Genomic DNA, 15,872 nt, shown 5'->3' on the forward strand with positions numbered 1-15,872 from the left:
GTAAAAAGTTAAAAATTACTAATTAAATTTTAATAAAAAAATAAAAATAAATTATTAATCAAATCTAATTTTAATTTTAATTTTAATTTTAATTGTAAGAAATTAAAATTATCAATTAAATTTAACCAGAGTAAAAAAAAATAAAAACGATCTAGACTTTAATCTATTAAAAATTATTGATTAAATTTAAAATTACTGACTAAATATAATATGACGAGAAAAAAATTAAAATTACTAATGAAAATAAATCTCGACTAAATTTATTTTAGTCATAATTTTAAATATTTAATATACAACTTGATATATATATATATATATATATATATATATATATATATATATATATATATATATATATATATCCCAATATATAATAGAGTTGTCTCCTATGATTTATAGCTTTTATAATCTAGAAATAATATCGTGAGGGTCTGTATGGCTACAGTGCACAATAGGGTAGGGTTTCCTCTTTTATACATAAGTTATCTAGCCTAAGGGATTATTAAGGTCAATTAATCCCTTGCTTTATTGGGTACCATTTGCTTCCATCAAATTTAATAGTTTTATCCCCTTAAAATGTGTCATAACAGTTCATTTTAAATCCTGCAAAATTCCTAAAATTCATAAATAAATTTCTTAATTAAGTCTTGTGATACTTTTTATTTATTTAATAAATAAATTTCCTTAATTAATGCTCATGAGACCTTACAAAATTGTCGGCTACAAAAGGAGAATTTAGGATGGGACGCCTTCTAATCTTCTTCCTCTCCTTCCAAGCAAGACTCGCAGGTTGGAAAGTTTTCCACCACCAATGAACCCAAAGGTCTATCGGCTATTAACCTTTGAATCCTGCTCAAGTTAATATGACCCAAACTTAGATGTCAAAGATATGTTTGGTTCATTTTCGAAGGTTGCTTTCTCTTATTAGAATTAGAAGATGTGTTATTAATTTCCATTTGTTGCATCGTGGAAGTTATTGGACTAAGAGTATACAAATTATCAACCAACGCACCAGAACAAAAAACCATCCTATTTTTCTTGACAACCACTTTGTCATAAAAAAAACATAATATCCATCCATAAATAATTTAGAAACTGAAATCAAATTCTTTCTAAAACATGGTACGTAAAGAAAATTTCTCAAAATCAAAGTTTTATTCCTATTAAAAGATAAATAAACATCTTCCACTACAACAGTCGCTATTCTCGTAGCATTGCCTATGTAAACGGCGATTTCCCCTTCATGTAGTCATCGGGTTTCTTGGAACCCTTGCAATGAATTGCAGACATAATCAGTGGCTCCCGTATCTACACACCAGGTAACGGTAGATAACACCGCTAAATACGTTTCAACAACTAATGAATAACATACATCTTTATTGTTCTCCTGCCTGGCAGCCCGATTCTGGTATCCGAAGAGTTTCTTGAGATTGAGCATCATGTCATAGGCAGTGGGTAGGGCTTGATGCTGATGCTGCAACACATTTATCATAGAAGCCAAAATGTAACAGCGCGTCATCTCATCTGCCTTGATTCATTTCCTATGTCTCTTTATCTCCTCTTCACTAGAATCCTTATCAGGCATGCTAGGACAAACCTCAAGAAGTACGAACTTGTATTCTTCAGCAGTTAAAGACAATGTCTAAGTTTCGTTTCCAATCAATATAATTTAGACCAGTAAGTTTGTTTTCTTTTAAAATAACAGCAAAGGGTATGGAAGCTATTTTGAAATCCTGAAAATCACAAAATAAAATATTTGGTCAAAACTTTAGAATTTAAAATAATATTGATTCCTCAAATAATATCATTTAAATTCACCAACACCTCAAAACACCGTGAATTTTGTATGCCACGATAATGTGGACATATACTAATTTAAACATTTGTAAGAGGAGGTTTTACCCATTAATTTTATTATCTTATCAACCTAACTTTATGATAAATAAAATTAATAGTTGGTTCATCTTCGATTACACAAATAATAGCAGTGACTCTGATAGGGATGATACTATTAAATGCGCCTAAGTGTATACTATTACTTGATACTTAGTTCATTAATTAGAATTGTGCCCCTTCGGATGGAGAAGATCACACATACTTAAATAATTTCCTATAACCATCCATAGAGGAAGTTTGATCTAGTGATCCGCAAACAAATGCATCCGATATAGAGGAAGGCACTTAAAGCCAACATACAAGTTTGAATGCATCACTTACAAACCAGTAATGGAGTCCGTGAAATTTATTTAAATAATCCCTCTCCCACTTAGTTATTTAAATTGAGGAATTTTAATCATGCACGCACATCACAGCACACACATCACAGCACATAAAAACAACATATAAAGGTAATAAATATGAAAATAAAATTTTCAACTATTATGGCATCATCCAATGTTGTACTCCAATATGCCGCCAATTGATCAAGCCGTCGTGTCTATCTTGCTTCCTTTTTCGCCTCGCCTCTGATCCTCAAAATAGCACCACGCATAGCAAGGATACAAACCGCGACAAAAAAAAATTACATTTATCGATCCTATATTCCACAAAGAAATTTACATGTAATCTAAATCAAACAGAATGTAAAAATAATAATAATACAGCGACCGACTGTATTTAATTATTACAATCATACACACAAAACAACCTTGACATGTCCAAGGGTTCAAATCACACACAAACACAAAAAGCCATAATAGTTGGATCTAGGATGCCTGCAACCACAGAATTATTCTTTCTTGCACATCCTACTATTATCCTGTCTAAACTTGTATATGAGTGGTGCATAATTTAACCGAAAACCAATCACACAGAACCAGAAACCTCGCTCTGATACCACTTAAAGGTGCTGGAATTCCGTTCTGTTTAAATTTCCCTATAAAAAAAAAAATTGTACAAGAACATAACTTTTCCTAGCAACCCGCTTGTTCGATCAAACATGTGTTTGATCAATCAAGCAAGTTCTTGATTGATCAAAGCACACCTTGATCAAAGTACAAGATCACTAGCCTCTTGTGCTGGTATTCAAAATTGATACAAAGAAAACCAAATCAATTGCGCAGTGAAATTAAAGAACTAGTTGTACCTTTTCTTTGTAGCTAAAGACCTCTTGATCTTCTGTCGTATTCCTCTTCTTTTCTTAGATGTCGTGTGGGCGACGATCTACCAAGACAACAACACCCTCCTTCTCTTCTCGATTTCCAAACTACCGGCTACAATAGGAAGATCTAGGATAGGGCACCTTCTAATCTTCTTCCTCTTCTTCAAGCCGCCGACCACCAATGGATTGCTAGGAAAGGGGCGTCGACCCTAGCTAAGAGAGGAAAGGGGGTGCCAGCCCTAAGCAAGGAGAGAAAGGGGGGCGACCCTAGCAAGGTGAGGAGGGGCGTTGGCCCTAGCAAGGGAAGAGGGGCACTGACCACAAGGAGAGAAGAGGATTGTGGAGAATTAGAAAATTAGGTTTTAGGAGCCACCACCTACTCCTTTTTATAGGCTTGCCGTCGGTTACAAAGAAAGAAAATTAACAGAATTCTATTTAGAAAAAATCTCTCTTTCTATAACTGGATTCTGTTTAGAAAAAAATCTTTCTCTTTCCATAACCAAGTTAAACCAAACCAAGTTAACTTAAACCAAACCAAGTTAAGTTAAACCAAACCAAGTTAAACCAAACCAAGTTAAACCAAACTCAGTTAGACCAAACCAAGTTATGGATGGGTGGATGCGAGGCTTTATATAGATGCTACAACAGGGACCTAGAGAAGGAATTGGTTTAGGCCTCCTGATGGGCTTGGGCTTTCTATGTTCAGACCGAACACTCAACCCAAGTCCATTAATAATAACTCATACCACTAAAGGGTTATTATTGAACTGCTGCACTAATCTCATATTACAATATGGGCTTCTTCTTATCATGAGTGTGTTAATATCCCCGTGTTTAAGATATCGTATGTCCATTAATTAAATAGTTACTGGCAACTCAATTAATTAACATCTAATTCTAATAGTAGTACCACTCAACTTTATTATCATGTCGGACTAAGTCCACCTGCAGGGTTTACATAATAATCCTTATAAGTTCTCAATGGGGCATCATCAGCCTAAATAATTAAGACACAGATTCCTTCTATAATCAACAACACACCATATAAATAGTATCATCTCCCAACTCATCGAGTCTATTGATTTAACGAATAAATCTCACCCATTAATAAGTTAAAAAAATAAATACTAAGTATACGTGCTTGTTATTATATAGGGATTAAGAGGACGCACATCCATAATAACAGAGGTTCTGTTTTTTTATGTAGTCAGTATAAATCGAACAACCTCAAACGGTCTTGCTCAATACACACATAGTGTACTAGTGTAATTTTATATTCAAGACAGACTAATACCAGATTATACTATAACTATTCCAATGGTTTGTCCCAGTCCATCTTAGTTGTGAGCTACTATTTATAATTTATAAGGAATCGATAACATGATCTTCTGTATAACACCACACACCATGTTATCTATAATATAAATTAAATGGACAACTGCATTGACATATATATAAATATAAAATACAAACATTTGACCAAAGTTATTCTCATTTCAAAATATTTCAAAACAGATGTTCGTTCATACAAAAGTTAGGCTTATAGTATACATCCTAACAAAGTTATCACTATTTATTGTGATAACGGTGGTGCAGTAGCAAACTCGATGGAACCACGAGCCCATAAGGCAAGTAAACACATTGAGCACAAGTATCATCTGATACGAGATATAGTAAAATGAAGAGAAGTTGTTGTCGTCAAGATTACATCAGCAGATAACCTAACAGATCCTTTCACTAAAGCCCTTTAGGTGAGAGTTTTTGATAGGCATGTTGAGGGGATGAGAATCAGATGTATGACAGCATAGTCTTTTAGTATAAGTGGGAGATTGTTGGGATGTATACTATAAGCCTAGCTTTTGTATGAATATCTATTTTGAAATGAGAATTACTTTGGTCAAATGTATGCATTTTATATTTATATGTTAATGTAGTTGTCCATTTAATTTATATTATAGATAACATAGTGTGTGGTGCCACACAGAAGATTATGTTATCGGTTCCTTATAAATTATAAATAGTAGCTCACAACCAAGATGGATTGGGACAAACCATTAGAACGGTTGTAGTGTAATTTAGTATTAGTTTATCTTAACTATAAAATTACACTAGTACACTATGTGTGTATTGAGCATGACCGTTTGAGGTTGTTCGATTTATACTGACTACATAAAAGAACAGAACCTCTGTTATTATGGATGTGCATCCTCTTAATCCCTATATAATAACAAACATGTATACTTAGTATTTATTTCTTTAACTTATCAATGGGTGAGATTTATTCGTTAAATCAATAGGTCCGATGAGTTAGAAGATGATACTATTTGTATGGTGTGTTGTTGATCATAGAAGAAATCTGTGTCATAATTATTTAGGCTGATAATATCCCCTTGAGGAGCTCATAAGGATTATCATGTAAACTCTACAGGTGGACTTAGTCCGGCATGATAATAAAGTTGAGTGGTACTACTCTTGGAATTAGATGTTAATTAATTGAGTTGTCAGTAACTCATTTAATTAACGGACATACGATATCTTAAACATAGGGAGATTAACGTACTCATGATAAGAAGGAGCTCATATTATAATATGGGATTGGTGTGGTAGTTAAATAATAACCCTTTAGTGGTATGGTTTATTATTGATGGACTTGAGTTGGGTATTCAGGCCGAACACAGAAAGCCCAAGCCCGTCAGGAGGCCTAAACCAATTCCTCCTCTAAGTCCATGTTGTAGCCTCTATATAAAGCCTCGCATCCACCCCAATAGAATTTGGTTAAAAAAAAAAAGATTTTTCTAAACAGAATTCTGTTAATTCTTTCTTTCTTTGTAGCCGATGGCAAGGGTTATAAAAGGGAGTAGGTGGCAGCCCCTAAACCTAACTTTTACACAATTCTCTTCCACCCATTGCTAGGGCCGGCGGAAGTGAGGGAGAGGAGGAGGCGGCGCCCCTTGCTTAGAAACCTCCTTGTGGCCGGCGGCTTGAAGGAGAGGAAGAAGAGGAAGAGGTGCCCCATCCTAGATCTCCTTTTGGTGGTCGACGGTTTGGAAACAAAGAAGAGAAGAAGGGTGGTTTTGTCTTGGTAGATCGTCACTCACACGACGTCCAAGAAGAAGAGAGGAATACAACAGAAAATCAAGAAGTCTTTGGCTAGAAAGGAAAGGTACAACTAGTTCTTTAATTCCGCTGCGTAATTAATTTAGTTTTCTTTGTATGGATCCTGAATAGCAACACAATAGGTCAGCGATCTTGTGCTTCGATCAAGGTGTGCTTTGATCAGTTAAGAACTTGCTTGATTGATCAAATACATGTCTGATCAAACATGTGGGTTGTTAGAAAAAGTTCTATACTTGTACAATTTTTATACAAGAAAAATTTAAACATAACGAAATTCTAGCGTCTTCATGGACTTCAAGGGTTGTGCTTTTTTTCTTTTTCTTACTCTTTGTTCGCCATGGCCCAAGAGGTTCCCCTACATGTCCCCACCCTCTAGGACACTTCCACCGCTCCAACATCAATGGTGTCGATTTGGACTAGATTAGATTGACCTTCGAAGTCCCTAAAGATCATAGAATCATCATCCTCAATGGTCTCAACCGCCCTCATCTACCTCCTCTAGGTTTCCTTGCCCTATTCAAAGATCACTTTCTGTGCAGTCTTCGCTTTCCTATCCACCATTTCTTCTCAGAAGTTTCTCGTTAATTTTAGATTTCCCTTCAACAGTTAGCTCCTAACTCCATCCGAATGCTTTGTGGGGTTGTGATCCTTTGTCGACTGCATCGCACCCCCCTCAGCCCCCCGTATCTTCCATTACTTCTATTAAAAATCTAACCAGGGAGTTTTTATCTATCAAGCCCGAAAGGTCACTTTCTTTCATAAGATGTCTTCCTCTAATAAGGGTTGGAAGTCCCATTATATCTTTATTAACCACCAACCCCCCACCTTCCCGATCGGATGGTTGATGGGCCTACCACCACTACCCGAACCTGGGGACTTCCGAGCGAACTCCATGTTTACGACAGATGCCAACACATTGGTCGGGATGAAGTTTAACATCAATGTTCTACTTCAGGAGGGCTTGTTATGTAAAATACCGAAAAAATGGTGAATAATGATAAGGGAATTTTCCAGAATTTTTAGAAATTTTTCTCGATTTTTTCGGAGCTCGTATGGCTCAAGTTACGGGGATAAAAATGGAGCCCGGAAAAGCCTGTTTAGAGTACCCCATTTAAATGAGAAAAAGTTGAATTTTTTTTTATATTCTTTCTTTTTCTCTTTTCCTTTCTTCCCGTCGTCGTTTCCCTCTCCCTCCCCCGCGCCTTCTCTTCTCCTCCCGGCCCCTCACACGTGCCCTAACTGCCCTTCCCAACTGGCGTCGCGACGGCTTCCTTCCCCCTCGAAATTTAAGCCGTGGCCGAGGGTTGTATCTCCTTCTTCTTTCCTCTTCCTCTTCGTCGCGTGCCCATACCGACGCCGTGCCCTAGCCTGAAGCCGACGTCCACAGTCCAATCTATCTCCGACGGCCACTACTTTGCATCCCTCTGCCCTAGCACTGACCGCGATTTCCTCTGCTCGACATCGACCCTCATCTCCTTTGCTCGGTGTCGCCGGTGCAGATATAGTCTCTTCCATTCTGCCAGCGCAGATCTTGCCTTCTTCCACTGTCGTCCACCCGAACTGAGAGAGGGGAGCCCTAGTGCTTCTTCTGCGTGCCACTACCGATCGTGAGCTTACTTCATCCCTCTATTTTCGGCAGTCTCCTCTGTGTCGGCCGCCAAACCTGCCTTGCCTCTATGCCACTCTTCCCTTCACGAGCTGATCTGTGGCCAAGCGAAAGAAGTCGCCAATCTAGCTTCAAGACTAGCGCTGGATCTCAGCCTCGGTCTGGTGTGAAGTTGTCGGTAGTTAGTATGGTGATCAGACCACGAGGTGAGCCTTAATTTGGTCTAGCATGGTTGAGGATGTACTCACTGTGAATTAGACATTTGGATTGTTCTAGGTGCTGATTTGGAAGGGTTGACCTGTTAGGCAATGACTCCACCTCGCCCTGGTTAGGATTATTGGCAGCAATCATTTTGGCTGTGAATTGAGGTATGGAATTAGGGATAAATTGGATTACTAGTTGATACATGATTAGTGTGATTGATTAGTTAAATGCAGGTTTTGATCTTAGATGTTGATCATGGTTGGATTTGATTATTTTAGATGGTTATACATGTTGTAGTAGGTTGATAAATAGGAGGTTAATCAATAGTCGTATTCGATTATGATTATCCTAAATAGGTTTGAGGATTTGATTTAGCTAATTAATTTATATGTAATTAGCTAAATCTGTATGTCATGTATTACAGGACTCTGATTCGAGACGAGCATCTCGACATTGGATTTGATTGGATTGGACCTGCTATTTGAGGCGGGTACCTTGACTTATCTTTGATAATGTCATGTTGATATGTTTAGTAGATTATAACCTTTAGTAATGATTATGCTCGTCTTTGCTTCGGTTGGTCACTACCCGATACCTGTTACATGCTTGTTTCGTTTACTTATTATGCACTTCATGATAGTACCTACTTGGTTATACATGCTTGTTGGGGTAGTGACATGATCATGTGTTTATGGTGTTCAGGATCTAGGTTTTTGATACCTTATCTGATCTGTGTACCTTAGATTTGGTTTATTGTCCTATGGTACACATTTTATATTTATATATGGATATTGCTATGTTGTCCAGGATATTGCCATGTTTAGTGTCATGCATCATCTCGCATGATTGCATGCTGTGCGATAGTCTGTTCCATTATTGTCGAGCACATCGCCAGTTACATGTATCTGTACACACTGTTAGGACCAAAAGTAGCTAGAGGGGGGGTGAATAGCTCGTCGCGTTCGCTCGTTGCTCGGCGTTGCTTGTTCCTTCAAAGATGTGCAGCAGAAAATACAGAAACAAACACACAACGCTAACACGGTTGGTTTTACTTGGTATCCACCTCACAAGAGGTGACTAATCCAAGGATCCACACCAACACACACACCCTCCACTAAATAAAACTCTCCTTTATGGTAACTACCAAGGGCGGAGAAGCCCTACAAGACTCAATGCAAGAAGAGAGGGAAAGGATACAAGAAATACAAGCTTACAAGCTTACAATGAGTATAAACCCTAACCCTAGCTTCTCTTCTTGGCTTTGATCCGCCTCTTGACTTGGAAAACTTCCAAGATTCTTCAAGAACTGGCGATCTGAGCTTTGTGAGTGCTGTGGAGGAGCTGGCGAGAAATCTGGAGTGAATCGGAGAAGAGATACCGGGAATCACACGCCTGTGGCCTTTATCGATGCCAACGGTCGGATCCCGATCGATTCAATGTTCCCAATCGATCGGGAGGCTTTGGATCGATCCATGGATCGATCCAGCGCCTATCGGCGCCTGGATCGATCCACGGATCGATCCAACGCTTATCGCGCGAAGCAGCCCCAATCGATCCACCGATCGATTGGGACCTCCGGATCGATCCACGGATCGATCCGGAGGCTCTCATTGGGACGTCTCGATCGATCCACCGATCGATCAGAATCGATCGATCCACTGATCGATCCAGCACTTGATTTTTGTCCAAAACCAAGTCCCAAACCTCCCAAACCAACATCCGGTCAACCTTGACCTGTTGGTATGTCATGCCTAGCATCTAGTCACTCCCTTGACCTGCCAGGACTTCCCACCAAGTGTCCGGTCAATCCCTTTGACCCACTTGGACTTTTCTCGTCGTGCCAAGTATCCGGTCACTTCCTTGACCTACTAGGACTTCTACCAGATGTCTGGTCAATCCCTTTGACCCATCTGGATTTCCTCGTGCCAAGTATCCAGTCAATCCTTTGACCTACTTGGACTTCTCAACACCAGATGTCCGATCAATCCTTGATCCATCTGGATTTTCCCTTGCCTGGCTTCACTCACCATGGCTTCCACCTAGCTTCACTCACTAGGGTTTTTCATCTGCCTGGCTTCACTCACCAGGACTTTCATACTGCCTAGCTTCACTCACTAGGACTTTCACCTGGCTTCACTCACCAGGATTTTCCTTCTGCCTGGCTTCACTCACCAGGACTTTCATTCTGCCTAGCTTCACTCACTAGGACTTTCACCTGGCTTCACTCACCAGGATTTTCCTTCTGCCTGGCTTCACTCACCATGGCTTCCACCTAGCTTCACTCACCAGGATTTTCCTTCTGCCTGACATCCCAGTCAGGACTTCTCGGTTAAGTATCTGGTCAACCTTGACCTACTTGACTCTCCTTCAATCAGTATCTTATTGTCAAACATCTAAACCCAAACCAAGACTCAGCTTGGTTAACCAGGTTAACCTTGACCTGAGGGATATTGCACCAACAATCTCCCCCTTTTTGATGTTTGACAATACCACAATAACACTTACAATCCCATATGTAAGTTAGGCTAATCCCATAGCCTCCTTCTTCATGCCACTAGGTAATGAAAGCATAAGTTAAGCTCTTCATTCTCCCCCTAAGAAGGCAAACTCCCTCTAGGTAATGAAAGCCTAACTTACTCCCTTTCATGAGTCCTTTCATTCTCCCCCTATGGCCTTCCCATAGGTAATGAAGGCCTAAACTTAACCATACATTCTCCCCCTATTGGCACACATCAACCCATCGTTGGACACACATCAACCTATGCTTCAATTCTGGGCACACTTCCAACAAATCCATTTGTTGAAGACTCTCCCCCTGAAGAGTTGCTCATCATGATCACAACTTCACTCATTGTGATCACCCGATAATGAGATCCCATACCCGTCATTATCACCTTAACTTCTCCCTCAATGTTGACAAATACCCAACCTTGAGCATTTTCAACCACTTGAGTGTCCACTTGAAATAATGAGGATATCCACTCCCCATTTCTCCCCATTTCAAGTTTAAATACTCAACCTTGAGCAAGTTCACAACAGAAGGTTAACCACCTTCCAAGGTTCATGAAAAATAATTTTCATGTCTTTAAAGAGTCCCTCCCCCTAAAGACATGGTGGTAACTTCTGTCATTGCACCAACAATGACTTGGAATCCCTAAAACATTAGGAAACCCAAATTTAGAAGTTTTGAGGTTCAAATATTCAAAATGTGAAACACACCTCAACCTAAACTTCAACTTAGCCTTCCTTAACCAATCCATCCTTGTTTTCCACACGAAAACACCCTTTTTATGTATACAAATATATTTTTGGGGTTTGGAATGGTTACTTAGACTAAAATAGGTTCAAAGATGCTGAATTCAGGCCTTCCCAGCCAAAACCAGCAACTTGGATCGATTGAAGTTGGGTTCCAATCGATTGAACCTTTCTGAATCGATTCAGACTCCCTGGATCGATCGGCTGATCGATCCAGCGAGCTTCTGCTCGCGGGAATTGTCGTTTGAATCGATCCATGGATCGATTCAGGAACTCCAATCGATCCATGGATCGATTGGAGCTCTGATAGTTGCTGAAATTCCATTTCAGTCAACTTCAGAAACCCCTAGAAAATTCTACAAAAATCCAAAAATTATGAAATTTCGTGTAGACATTATTTAGGGCGTTTACTATCACGGAAAAATAGTTTTCTATGAAAATACTTCATATTTTCAACGATTGACACAAACTTGAAAACTTGCAAAAACTTTAGTGTTTTCTTCAAGTTTGTGTCTAACTATTCAATGGTGATTACTATCAAAAGATAGCCTTCACCAAGGTTTTCCAAAATCATTTTGAAAACATTTTCAAAACCAATATCCCATCATGTTCCTTGGGCATAATGCACATGACTTGTACATTAGCTTTCCCAATGATGGGAAAACACATAACTATGTGTTTTGATGAATTTAAAACTCAAAGGAATGCACTAAATCAACATCTTGAGCTTTGTTCATCATCCTAACATCTCACTTGTATATAATGTGCACTAAAACACATACAAGTCACCTTATGGTCTTTGTGAGATGTAGATTTTGGTTTTGCCCTAATCTAGAGATCATGCATATCTATCTAGGCATTTTTAGAGATATTAGACATCCACCTAGGATGTCATTTGTTAATAAGTGTTGTTAAATGCCATTTGTCCTTAATTATAAGGAGTTAAACTGATGCATGATAATGTTATGGCATACATCAAAAGGAAATAATTTTCAGAAGAAAATTTCCTATAACTACATGATGTATGTATGTCATGACATGGTATTTTTGAGTTTTTCATAATAAAACATGAATGCAAAACTAGACATTATGTCATGGCATATGATGGGCAAACAATCATGGCAAGAGTTAACATAAATAAAATATACCTAGATTAACTATCTAAGTATCCTTAAAGTCTTAGCCAACCTTACAACTTAAACCTAGATTGCCCTAAAGTGCTTCAAGAAAATGCCAAAGCCTAAGTTTGCATTTCTAATTCCCTTGATTAATTTATGCCAATTAAAATTAAGCATATTCCTCAAATGTTGGCATATTCCATTTTTCCACAAGAGTAGCACTAAGAAAATACCAAAATCCCAACTTGGTATTTCTTATATTTTTCAATTTGTGCCAATTTAGATTAAAATCAATACTTCTCAATGTTTGGCACATTTTACTCTTTCAAGGAGTAAACAATAATTCCATTCCATTTTCAAAGGTTAACAAAAACCTTGAAAATGCTCCTTGAGTGTCAATTTCCTCAAAGTTGGGTTAACTACCCTTCTAATCGGAGTTGACACTCTCTAACCCATTTATGGGATAGAGAAGATGCTCCTAGGAACCCAACACCTATTGGTGCTCCTTGGATGCTCTAGGTATTCACTAGGGATAACTTCCCTAGATACCTTCCTAGTGACCTTGTTGGGCTTCTTAGAAGCCTTGGTCACCTTTTCTAGGTCAACTCTAGGGATAGCCTCCCTTGTGACCTTGTTAGTGACTTTCTTAGATTTCTTAGAAGTCTTAGTCACTTTGGTTGCAAAGATACTTCTAGGGATATCTTCCCTTGTATCCTTGACTTGACCTCTAGACTTAGGGTTCGTTCCATAACTATATGGAACCCTATGATAACTAGGCACATCCTTTTTAGCTTTTGGTTTGTATCCCAAACCTCTATGGCCATTGGATGACTTTTGTGCTCCTAGACCTAGGCTATGCTCATTTTTCCCTAATAGGATATTTTCCATCCTTCTTAGGGTCTTTTCCATTTTATCAAGTCTTGACCTCAAGACTTGATTTTCCATCACTAAGTCCTTAGTTTTTGGTTTTCCATTAAGTCCATGAGCATTTTTGTTTCTAGGCTTGTAGCTACAATCCTTAGAGTTCTTGCCTAGACTTTTACCTACATTCCTAGCCTTAGGTGTAGTAGTTTTGGCATGTAGGGCCACATGCTTTTCCTTAAAGCCCTCATGCTTCCTATTCTTATGGTAAATCGCATTAAAATGATAAAAATTTGAACTATTATGCTTTTTACCATAATGTAAAGGAGTAGGCTCAATAAATGTTACCTTCTTCTTTACCTTGGAGGCTCCCCCTTGACTAGTGCCTCCTCCATGAGCCTTGACCACCTTCTTCCTCTTAGAACATTGACTTCGGTAATGCCCTTTTTGTTGACACAAGAAGCACACAAGGTGCTCCTTGCTCTTCTTTGTCCCGGGGGTGGTCTCCTTGGGCTTCTCCTTGCTCTTTTGTGCCACTTGGCCCTTCTTCTTGGCCAAATTGGGACACTTGCTCTTGTAGTGCCCACTTTCCCTACACTCAAAACATATTATATGATTTTTATTTTTAATTGAAATATTTATACCTTTGCTTGTAGGGGTGGCATCTTTCCCTTTGGATCCGGAAGTAGAAGCTTCCTCTTGATCCGATCTTGATTCTCCTCCATTTGATTTTTCTTGACTCGTGGAGGTAGAAGCTTCTTCAATCTCTTCATCTCTTGACCCGGATGTAGAAGCTTCTCCTTCTTCTTGATCCGGCGTCACCAAGGATTGCTCCCCCTCAATCCTAGAGGTGGAGGCTTCATCATCTTGAATATGAAACAAGGAGTATGCTCCCTCCTTGTTCCCTTCGTTGCATTCCCTTGAGGATGAAGCTTCTTGGATTTCTTCTTCTTCGGAGGTTGAGCATCTCTCAACCTTGGAGTCCTCCTCTTGATCTTGCTCCAAAGAGTCACCCTCTCCGGATTCTTCATGATCTTGTACAGTGGAGGGGATCTCTTCATGAAGCTTGGCCAATTTGCTCCAAAGCTCCTTGGCATCTTCAAATTCTCCAATTTTGCAAAGGATAGTGCTTGGCAATAAATTGACCAAAAGCTTGGTCACTTTGTCATTGGCCTCGCCCCTTTGAATTTGCTCCGAGCTCCATCTGCTTTTCGTTGGAGCTATGAAGCCTTCCATTAGAGCAAACCATTGCTCTATCTCCATCATAAGAAAGTTTTCGATTCTTGATCTCCAAGAATCGAAGCTTGCCGATGTGTATGGTGGAGCCACCCTTGTGTCAAATCCAAGTCCATCTTGGAATTGCATCTTGAAGTTGAGCTTGATAAAGTCTTGAACTTGAAGAATTTGCTTCAACTTCTTCACCCTCTAGCTTTTCTTGTTATGCTTGACCCTTCCGGCGATGATTCCGGTGAAGAGCAACCTTGCTCTGATACCACTTGTTAGGACCAAAAGTAGCTAGAGGGGGTGAATAACTCGTTGCTTGGTGTTGCTTGTTCCTTCAAAGATGTGCAGCGGAAAATACAGAAACAAACACACAACGCTAACACGGCTGGTTTTACTTGGTATCCACCTCACAAGAGGTGACTAATCCAAGGATCCACACCAACACACACACCCTCCACTAAATAAAACTCTCCTTTATGGTAACTACCAAGGGCGGAGAAGCCCTACAAGACTCAATGCAAGAAGAGAGGGAAAGGATACAAGAAATACAAGCTTACAAGCTTACAATGAGTATAAACCCTAACCCTAGCTTCTCTTCTTGGCTTTGATCCGCCTCTTGACTTGGAAAACTTCCAAGATTCTTCAAGAACTGGCGATCTGAGCTTTGTGAGTGCTGTGGAGGAGCTGGCGAGAAATCTGGAGTGAATCGGAGAAGAGATACCGAAGGAATCGTGCGCGCCAACGGCCGGATCCCGATCGATTCGAATGTTCCCATCGGGAGGCTTTGGATCGATCCACGGATCGATCCAGCGCCTATCGCGCTGCCTCGATCGATCCACGGATCGATCCGGCCATTCCAATCGAGGGCCCCCAATCGATCCATCGATCGATTGGGACCTCGATCGATCCACGGATCGATCCGGAGGCTCTCTGTTGGCCGGATCGATCCATCGATCGATCCAGTTTGATTTTGTCCAAAACCAAGTCCCAAACCTCCCAAACCAACATCCGGTCAACCCTGCTGGTATGTCATGCCTAGCATCTAGTCACCCTTGACCTGCCAGACTTCCCCAAGTGTCCGGTCAATCCCTTTGACCCACTTGGACTTTTCTCGTCGTGCCAGTATCCGGTCACTTCCTTGACCTACTAGGACTTCTACCGATGTCCGGTCAATCCTTCGACCCATCTGGATTCCTCGTGCAAGTATCCAGTCAATCCTTTGACCTACTTGGACTTCTCAACACCAGATGTCCGATCAATCCTTGATCCATCTGGATTTTCCCTTGCCTGGCTTCACTCACCATGGCTTCCACCTAGCTTCACTCACTAGGGTTTTCCATCTGCCTGGCTTCACTCACCAGGACTTTCATACTGCCTAGCTTCACTC

The sequence above is a fragment of the Zingiber officinale genome, chromosome 4A (genome assembly GCF_018446385.1).
Source record: "Zingiber officinale cultivar Zhangliang chromosome 4A, Zo_v1.1, whole genome shotgun sequence".
Classification (NCBI taxonomy): domain Eukaryota; kingdom Viridiplantae; phylum Streptophyta; class Magnoliopsida; order Zingiberales; family Zingiberaceae; genus Zingiber; species Zingiber officinale.